At 54.0% G+C, this 9,219-nt stretch overlaps 1 protein-coding gene and 1 long non-coding RNA gene across 4 annotated transcripts in view; one reads left to right on the top strand and one right to left on the bottom strand.

Annotated features, from left to right (window-relative positions):
* Positions 1 to 1,414: 1,414 nt before the first annotated feature.
* Positions 1,415 to 9,219, top strand: part of UHRF1 (ubiquitin like with PHD and ring finger domains 1) — a 50,527-nt gene continuing 42,722 nt past the window's right edge. The window contains exon 1 of one of the 3 annotated variants that reach the window (XM_082735161.1): positions 1,415 to 1,725. The gene's annotated coding sequence lies outside the window, so the exon portion shown is untranslated. Of the gene's footprint in view, positions 1,726 to 6,364; positions 6,480 to 9,219 lie in introns of those variants that run through there. The other 2 variants (XM_082735162.1, XM_082735164.1) reach the window with 2 other exon arrangements.
* Positions 7,005 to 7,537, bottom strand: LOC309867011. Its single transcript, XR_014312922.1, has 2 exons — positions 7,460 to 7,537; positions 7,005 to 7,102 (listed from the first exon to the last, which is right to left on the bottom strand). It is a non-coding gene; the product is annotated as an uncharacterized lncRNA (long non-coding RNA).

Genomic DNA, 9,219 nt, shown 5'->3' with positions numbered 1-9,219 from the left:
TCTGGGATATACTTACGTTCAAAAATTATTCCTTGTTGACCTGAAATGCAAATTGAGCTGGGGATCCTTTTTATTTTTGTTTTTGCTAACTGTGACAACTCTACCTTCAAACTCCAGTCCCTTTTTCTGCCTTTGCTGTGTCCCCTGAAAAACTGTCCCCTCCCAGCCTTGTTGGGCTCCTTGAGGCCAACACCTGTCCACGATTCCTAGCGTGGGAGGTAAGAAACATATCGTTTTCTGATTTATTTCATTACATTATTCAGAGACCTCATGTTTATTTTCCCCATTTTTTGGATGAGGAAGCTGAGGTTGACCGATGTGATTCACTTTCCCCAGGTAACACAGCCGGAAAGGGACCGCCTGAGTTTGTTGGAGATCTCAGTGTACCCTCCCACTCCTCACCCTGCCTCTCCTCCCTCTCCCCTCCTTCCCCTCCATCCCTCTTGCTCCCCACCTCCCCTTTCTCTTCCTCCTCCTCCATTCCACACTTTCCAGTGGAAGGGCTCTGAAAACTCTCCCACTGAGCCTAAGGGAAGGAGAGACAGACCAGCATTATGCCACAAGGTGGCGCTGCTGGTCCCAGATTGGTCTCCTGACCCAGGTGTCCACCCTCCCACCCCCAATCTACCCTCAGACCCTGCCCTCCTTGCAAACCATCCATCCATTTATCCAGTATCTCCTAATATTGTGAGCCAGGCCAGGCCTGGCTGTGAGGACCCGACTGGATATGCAGTCATTCGACCAACAATTATTAAGTGCCTGCTGTCTACCAGGTCCATGCTGGGCAGCCCTAAGGATTCAACCCCCACTTCCACCTTCAAGGCACTCATAATCCAATGGGGAGACATGTATGGACCCAGCAGGACTGTGTTAAAACTTCTATAGCCCTGGGGTGCCTGGGTGGCTCAGTCAGTTAAGCTGTTGCCTTCAGCTTGGGTCATGAACCTGGAGTCCTGGGCTCGAGCCTCACTTGGGGCTCCCTGCTCAGTGGGGAGTCTTCTTCTCTCTTTTCCTCCGCCATCCCCCTCCCCTGACTTGCATACTCTCACTCGCCTGCTCTTTCTAAAATAAATCAGTAAAATCTTAAAAAAAAAAAATTCACAGCCCTAAGGCCCTTTTGCCATTGTGGGTCCTTCCCCCCATGAAAAAATTCTGCAAATGATCTTTTATGACTGCAGTGGTCTTCTAGTCCTTATTTTCTTCTGATTTTAAGCTAAATTAAAAGCAAACCCCTTCCATGGGCCCTTAAAAGTGCAATGGGCCCCGGGTCTCCTGTGTCTGATGAATGAGTTGGCTCTGGAGGTCAAGTGCATGAAACAGAGGGGATCAGGACTGTGATCGGGGCTGCAGGTGCACAGGGGGTCCAGAGGAGAAGTGGGCCCGGGTTGTGGGTGGTGTTGGGAAGCTTCTAGGAGGAAGTAATGTCTGTGCTGAGCGTCAGGCCGGTGAAGGTACTGGGGTGGTCTTCTGGGGCAGGGGGAATACAGAGTGCACGTGCACAGCGAGGCTGGGGAGTAGAATGTGGCAAGAGCGGGATGTCAGGGGAGAGACAAGATCGGACAGTTTGGCAAGGGTCAGGCTGACAAGAGCCCTGAAGACATTTAGGAAGCCACAGGAGGTTCTGAAGCAGGGTTAGCAAGGGCAGGTTGGAGCACTGGAAAGATGTTTTGGTCAGCCCTATGGATAAAGAAATCAGGAAGAAGAAAATGAGCCCACCTGCCTCAGGTAAGTCTTAAAGAAAAGGTGGAAGTCATAGAAAGATGGAAGAAGGCGGGGAATGGGGGAACATTCCAGGCACTGTGATGAATCGTTCATTCAAGAAGTGTTTATTAAATACCTTGGTGTGGTCCACTGAATACAGCAGTGAAACAGAGAAAAAGGCTCTCTGGAGGAGATGTGCTCCAAGCAACAGGATAGCCTGTGCAAAGGCCCCGGGGCAGCACTGTGACTGATGTCTTGGAAGAACAGCGAAGGCCCTAGTGGCCAGAGCAGAGTAATCCAAGCAGAGACAGGGAGGGGACAAGGCAGGTGGACTAGGGGAGGACTTGGGCTTGTACCCCAAGGGAGGTGGCTGGCCCAAGAGCTGTGGAGGGGGGCACCTGACTCAGGTAGGGGCAACGGTCTGTACCAAGGGTCCTGAAAGATTAGGAAGCTTTTGGGGAGCCATGGCTCCTTCTGGGAGAGGGGGCTGGGAACCGGGAGTAGGGGGTTGCTGGGAGCCCCGCTGGGGAAGGGGCTTCGAATGTCAGGCAGAGGCTTTGGACCTTTATTGTGGGAGCAGCGGGGAGCAAGTGTTGGATTCCGAGCAGGGAGGCCCTGTTTAGGTCCCTGGGGAAGGAGGGTGGAAAGGCAAGGGTGAGGGCAGGGCAGGCAGGAGCTGAAGGCCCATGAGCAGGCCTGCAGGAGTGTGTGTGTGTCGGGGGGGTGGGAGAGACCACAGCAGGGAGTGGACAGGCCACTCGTCAGAAGGTGAAACTGACTTGGGCCTCTGGTGAGGGACCCAGGAAGGGGGAGGACACCTGGGCCATCCCTCCGGCTAGGACCAGTAGAGGACACAAGTGTAGGAGGACGTCCGTGGGCTTAATTTTTCCTCTCTGAGAGCCCACGGCCTGGGGTTGCAAATTTACCAAATAAAAATACAGGCTATCCAGTTCAGTGTGAATTCCGGATACATAATGAATAGTTTTTAGCGTAAGTATCTCCCTTACAATAGTTGGGACATACTTATGCTAAGAAATATTTATTTACTTGTCTGTTTACCTGAGGCAGTTCCAGCCAGTGGCTGGACAATCTGACCAACGGTGGTCGGTGGTCGGATGGCCAAAAGGCAAGGTTTTGTCTCCTTGGGCCAGCTCACGCGGCGGGAAACCGGGGTTCTTTTAACATGCAGGCCCTGGCCTGTCCCCGCCCTCCCTCCCCGCCCTCGTGGCGCCAGCTGCCCGCTGTCCCCTGCACGGGAGGTATGGGCTTGGGGGAGGGGAGCTGCTCGGAGACCCACTGTCGGTCCCTGGGCCAGCCCCTCCCAGGCCAGGCAGGTCCCCCCGGGCACCCCTCGCCCCAGAACGCCCGGCAGCCGGGAGGGCTCCGCGTGCCCTCGGTCGCCCCCATCCCCCCCCAGCTCTGGTGGCCCGTCCATTTCCGAGCCAGACATCTGAGGCCCTTTCTGTGAAGTCGTGCGGGCAGAGCAGGCTGACTTCCTCGTTAGAATGTACCGGAAGGACAGAGGCCTGGGGGTGGTTGACCGGGAACTAGATCCCTCAGCGCGACAGCCGCTCCCTGACCGCTCCCACACTGAGTGGCCTTGTCCGGGGCGGCCGGGCCCAGCAGCTTGGGGAATGGCCCTCCAAGCGCCAGCTGCCAGGGTGTGCCAGTCACGTTGGCGGGGAAAGAACACGCTGTTCTTGGCTCTCCTGGCTGCCCCTTTGTTCCCAGGCAGAGGTGGGGGGCTGTTGCCCTGGCAACCAGCCCCTTCCCCCTCAAACAATCCCTTGAGGTGAGGATTGAAGGCACCTTGGGACGGGGGTCTGGCCCTGGAGGGTGTCCCCTGTCCCCCAGGGGGGCAAAGGAGCGCCCTCCCCCCAGCCGGCCCTGGCTGCTCAGAGCTCAAGTGTCCTGGCCCCTGGGTGGGGGCAGCTCACCCCCTCGGGATTGGAATGCCGGAGGTGGCAACAGCAGGGGGGAGGACATTCCCAGCGGGGGCGGGTGCCCTGGTGGCAGATGCTGGGCCCCGCCTGTCCTATGTCTATGTCCCCTGAGCTGGAGGCTGCAGCTGGTGCGGTGGCTTTGATTCCTGGCCGGGAGGTGTTATTTTGGGGGGTGGGAGGACGCAGGAACGTGAGCAGCGCCCCGCCCCCCAGGGCAGGAAGTGGGGTGGTCCCAGCTGTGTTCTCCCGTTGGCCCACCTGTCCCAGTGGGCACCACAGGCCACCGCACAGGAAGTGTTCCCAACGCCCGTCCTGTGTGGCCTCCTGAATCTGGGGCCCAGAGGGGAGGCACCCCACCCGGCTAGTGGGGAGGGTGCAGGGGCCCGCTATGGTGAGACAGAATCTTCCAGAAGCCCTCAACTGTAGCAACAGCAGTGCCGTGGAGTAAAGCGCTTACTTTGGGTGATACATGTGTAGACATAGGCTGTGTAATCCAGCATCTTGGGGGAAGGAGGGACTAATGAAGAATTTGAGTTTTATGGGTGGGGATACTAAGGCTCAGAGACACAAGTCACTTGCCCAAGGTCACACAGCATAGAAATAACAGAGCTGGGAATCTCATTAGCAGTTACCGTCGGCTACCCGAACTCAACATAGACCTCAGCCCTCTCGTGTGGAGAGGGGCTGGCACGAAGCGGGCTGGACCAGGGATGCTGCCCAGCCCCCGACGCCCACAGTGCCCCGGACACCCCCACAGAGAGTGACCCCAGCCGTGTGTGTAGAATTGTGCCAAGGTGAATAATAGTAATTAACATTTCATGACAATACCAGCTATTATCATTAATCACATTATTTTAGGTAGAATAATTATTCAGCGATTTTACAGATGAGAAAACTGAGGTCCACAGGGCCTATATTTCAGACCCCCGGCCCTTCTCGGGTACCTGAATCTTGGCTGATTCCATAACACTCTGCAAGCTTTGCAGGAAGGGGACCCGGAGCAGAGAGGGGACAAACCCACAAACCCAAGGACAGGCTCAGGCCACTCTGGGTCCCCATCTCAGCTTGGTCACATGCTGGGGGCCCAGGCCGGCCATTCACCTGCTCCCTCCACCCTTAACTGAAGCAGTAAAAATAATTCTCTGGGGTCCTCAGAGAGACACTACTAAAGGTGGTTAGGGGATCCTGTCCTGGCGCTGCCAGCCTGGGCACCCCCTGTGCTTCTGTGTGACATCTAGTGGGTAAAAGCAGGAGATGCTGTTCAACGTCCTCCCTCGTGCAGGATTGTCCCCCATAAACGGAATTATGTGACCCCAAATGTCAAGCCTCTGTTGCCTCATCCGTGAAACGGGGCATTCACGCCCTGGCTCATGGATGATGGAGAGGATGAAATGAAGCAGCCCACAGCTTAGCTCAGCGCCTGGGGCCCAGAGAGCACTGTATAAGGCTTGGGCATTGCTATAATTAAAATGTTTTCATGGTGGTAAAATACACATACATAAGCTTACCTTAATTTGTCTTAGCCGTTTTTAAGTGCACAGATCAGTGACATTAAGTGCATTCACAAGCTTGTGCAACTATGCCCATCAACCGATTCTAGAACATTCTCCTCTTGCAAAACTGAGACTTTATCCCCACGAAACACTGACTCCTCACCCCTGTCCCCATCCCTGGCGCCCACCATCTACTCTCTGTTTCTGTGGCCTCTAGGGACCTCCTAGAAGTAGATGAGAATTGTCCTTTGGAGACGGGCCCCCTTCACTAGCTTAACATCCTGGAGGTTCATTTGTGTTGTAGTGCGTATCAGGATTTCCTTCCTTTCGAAGGCTGAGTAATATTCCGTCACGTGGATGGACTCATTTGTTTGTTAGCCCGTCCGTGCGTGGGCACTGGAGCTGCGGGACCAGCGTGTGATGGCGGAAAGCGTCTAGAAGGGTATTAAAGGTGAATCCAATGGGATTTGTCAAGGAATCGGTCAGGGAGTGTGGCTTTACAAGATACACCCGTGGAGGGAAGCTTGGGGAACTCAGTCGGTCAAGTGTGTACCCTTGGCTCAGGTCGTGATCCCAGGGTCCTGGGATTGAGTCCCTAATCGGGCTCCTAGCTCAGTAGGGAGCCTGCTTTTTCCCCTGCCTGCGACTCCCTCTGCTTGTTCTCTCTCTCTCTCAAATAAGTAAATAAAATCTTCAAAAAAATACACCCACAAGGGGCACCTGTCTGGCTTGGGTCCATAGAGCATATGACTCTTGATCTCCAGGTTGTGAGTTTGGGCCCCATGTTGGGCGTGGAGCTTACTTAAAATAAAGAATGAAACAAGACTGGCACCTGGGTGGCTCAGTGGGTTAAGGCTTCTGCCTTCTGCTCGGGTCTTGATCTCAGGGTCCTGGGATTGAGCCCCGCATCAGACTCTCTGCTCGGAGAATGAAACAAGACAAAAAACCCAAAAAGCAGAAAACAAAAACAATCCACAAATGTTTTGACACTCCTTTAAGAAGGCGGAGTGTAGGTGGCACCGAGTGACTTGTTTCTTACCAAATACAGCAGAAGTGATGATGTCCAACACCTCTGAGACTGGGTCATAAAAGTCATGGTGCCCTCCCTGCTCGATCGTTGATCACCTGCTGCCCGAGGAAGCCAGCGGGCATGTTGCAAGGACACCCAGGCAGCTCCGGTAGCACCAGTGTGGGTGGGGCTTCTTGGGAGGGGCTTCTGCAGCCCCAGTCAAGCCTGTAATCGCTCGTGCTCTCTGTCTCTCTCTCCCTCTCGGGCTGCTGGAGTAAGGGTGCAGGGGTGAGAGAACACAGTGCCTGGGAGGGGGCTACAGCCATCATCCAGGTAAGCATTGATGGTGGCCTGGGTTCAGGTGGTGGCAGGGGAGATGGAGAGAAGTGGACAAGTTGAGCAGGTATTTAGGAAGTCAAACAAACAGGACTTGGGAGAATAAAAGGCGGAGGTTGGGTCTTGAGATGAAGACGGAGCAGGTGGGGCAGGGGTGGGGAGAAGACTGGAGATGACAGGTTCCGCTGTGGCTGCACTGAGTCCCCGTCCCTGAAATGGCCAAAGACCTCCGCACATGTAGCCACTGGTATGATAAGAGTAGACTAGAGGCTCTCGGCTGAGGGTGATTCTGCCCACCCAAGGGATTCTTGGTGACATCTGGAGACATCTCTGTTGTCACAGCTTGGGGGATGCTCCCGGCATCTAGTGGGCAAAAGCAGGAGATGCTGTTCAACGTACTCCCTCGTGCAGGATTGTCCCCCGTAAACGGAATTATGTGACCCCAAATGTCAATGTGCAGAACTGGAGAAATCCTAGGGTAGACCAAGAGTTGGAAGAAGAAATTGTCAATTTCAGCCGCTGTTGCTTATTCAATAAAGTTTTATTGCTCATCTTTGCAACACTCAAGCGCAGATCAAGCTTCCTGGGCAGTTCCCCTTCAAACGCTCCTCTCCAAGCAGCTGGCAAAAAGGGAAAGAGAGAACGAGATTCCTGTGACGCGTTTTTAATGGATCTGGCCTGAAGTGACTCATGTCACTTGGCCAGATCAGTCACATGGCCGTGGGCCGTGATCGTCTTCTGCTGCCATTGGTCAGCTCAATCACATGGCCACACCTAACTGCAAGGGATGCTGGGAAATGTAGTCCAGCCATGGGCCCAGGAGGAAGAAGGAAAATGGGGCGTGAATGGAGCCCGTCCTTGCCGTGGTGTTACTGTCCTCGTTGTTTCGGGTATTATTTAGATCTATCATCTGCAGAGATGACCCTTGAAGGTCATCCACGTTTCAGGACCTGTTAGAGGTGGTGAGAGTTGCTTACCGGGTATGGCGGCAGGAAGGCTTCCTGAATGAGGCGGCATGGATGATAGGACTTTGAAGAAAGCAGACACCAAAAATCTGAGAAATGGGAGAAGAACAGGAATGGGTGGCATCAGGGACGCATTCCTTCATTCCTGACCAGGGGGAGCCTCGTAGGCCGGGGTGAGTGTCATGGGAACCTGATGGACTCAGGTGGCCTGATGTGTGCTGAGCGCCTTCCGGTTGCTTAAGGAATCGGATTGCCAGGCAAAATACAGGACACCCGGTGAAATTAGAGTACCAGATAAACAGCGAGTGATTTTTTTTAAGCTTCAGTGTATCCCAGATTAGGCATGGGACATACTTATGCTAAATAGGCATTGTTCTTCTGAAATGCAAATGTCACAAGGCATCCTGGATTTTTTTTTTTAAGACTTTATTTATTTATTTGACAGAGAGAGATCACAAGTAGGCAGAGAGGCAGGCACAGAGAGAGAGAGAGAGAGAGGGAAGTAGGCTCCCTGCTGAGCAGAGAGCCCGATGCGGGACTCGATCCCAGGACCCTGAGATCATGACCCCAGCCAAAGGCAATGGCCCAACCCACTGAGCTACCCAGGCGCCCGGCATCCTGGATTTTTATTTGCCGGGAGGGCAGACTGTAGGGGACCAGGTCAGGTGCAGGTGACTGATGGTCAGGGCTGATACATGGGCAGATGTGTAAGCCCTGTGTTGGGTGAACTCTGGCTTCTACCCTGAGGGAGGTGGGGTAGAGCTACGAGGCTGTGAGTGTAAGAGGCCGCCGCCCTGACTTGAGTAAGAGGCCCCCACACCCAACCCTGGTACTTGGCAACACCTGCCCAGTGTCTTATCCCTTCCACAGTGCCGACATTTGGGGCCAGATCATTCTATTTTTTAAAGTTTTTATTTAAATTTCACTTTGTTAACATACAGTATAATATTAGTTTCAGATGTGCAATACAGCGATTCAGCATTTCCATACCGACTCACCCAGTGCTCATCACAGCAAGTGGGTGACTTAATCCCCATCACCCATTTAACCCATCCCCCCCACCTCCTTTCTGGGGACCATCATTGTGTTCTCTTTGTTAAGAGTCCGTGGGGGCCAGATTAATTCTTTTTGTTTTTTAAGATTTTATTTGAGAAAAAGAGAGTGAGTTAGAAAGCAGGAGCAGGGGGAGGGGCAGAGGGAGAGGGAGAAGCAGGCTCCCCCACTGAACAAGGAGCCTCACTCAGGGCTCGATCCCAGGACCCTGGGATCATGACCTGAGCCAAAGGCAGATGCTCAACCGACTGAGCTATCCAGGCGTCCCAAGGGGACAGATCATTCTTAATTGTGGGGGGACTGTCCTGTCCACTCTGGAATGTTGAGCAGCATTCCTGACCCCATTCACTCTGGCAGGAGCACTCACGGTTTGATGACCGCAGATGTCCCCAGGTGTTGCCTAGTGTCCCCTGAGGGGCAGGAGATCCCTCTGGGTGAGACTCACTAGGTTAGGGGATTCCCAGGACGTCCAGGGGACTCTGCATTCCCTGAGCATCTGGCCAGCTGAGGATATCCTGGGATCCTGCACACATTTAAACACACACATGAGGGGCTCCTGGGTGGCTCAGTGGGTTAAGCCTTTGCCTTTGGCTCAGGGCATGATCTCAGGGTCCTGGGATCGAGTCCCGCATCGGGCTCTCCGCTCAGTGGGGAGCCTGCTTCCTCTTCTCTCTCTACCCGCCTCTCTGCCTACTTGTGATCTCTGTCAAATAAATTCT

This window comes from Mustela nivalis, assembly GCF_964662115.1.
Source record: "Mustela nivalis genome assembly, chromosome: 1".
Taxonomy (NCBI): Eukaryota; Metazoa; Chordata; class Mammalia; order Carnivora; family Mustelidae; genus Mustela; species Mustela nivalis.
The sequence above is the reverse complement of the archived record's forward strand: the minus strand, read 5'-3'. Positions and strand labels throughout refer to the sequence as shown.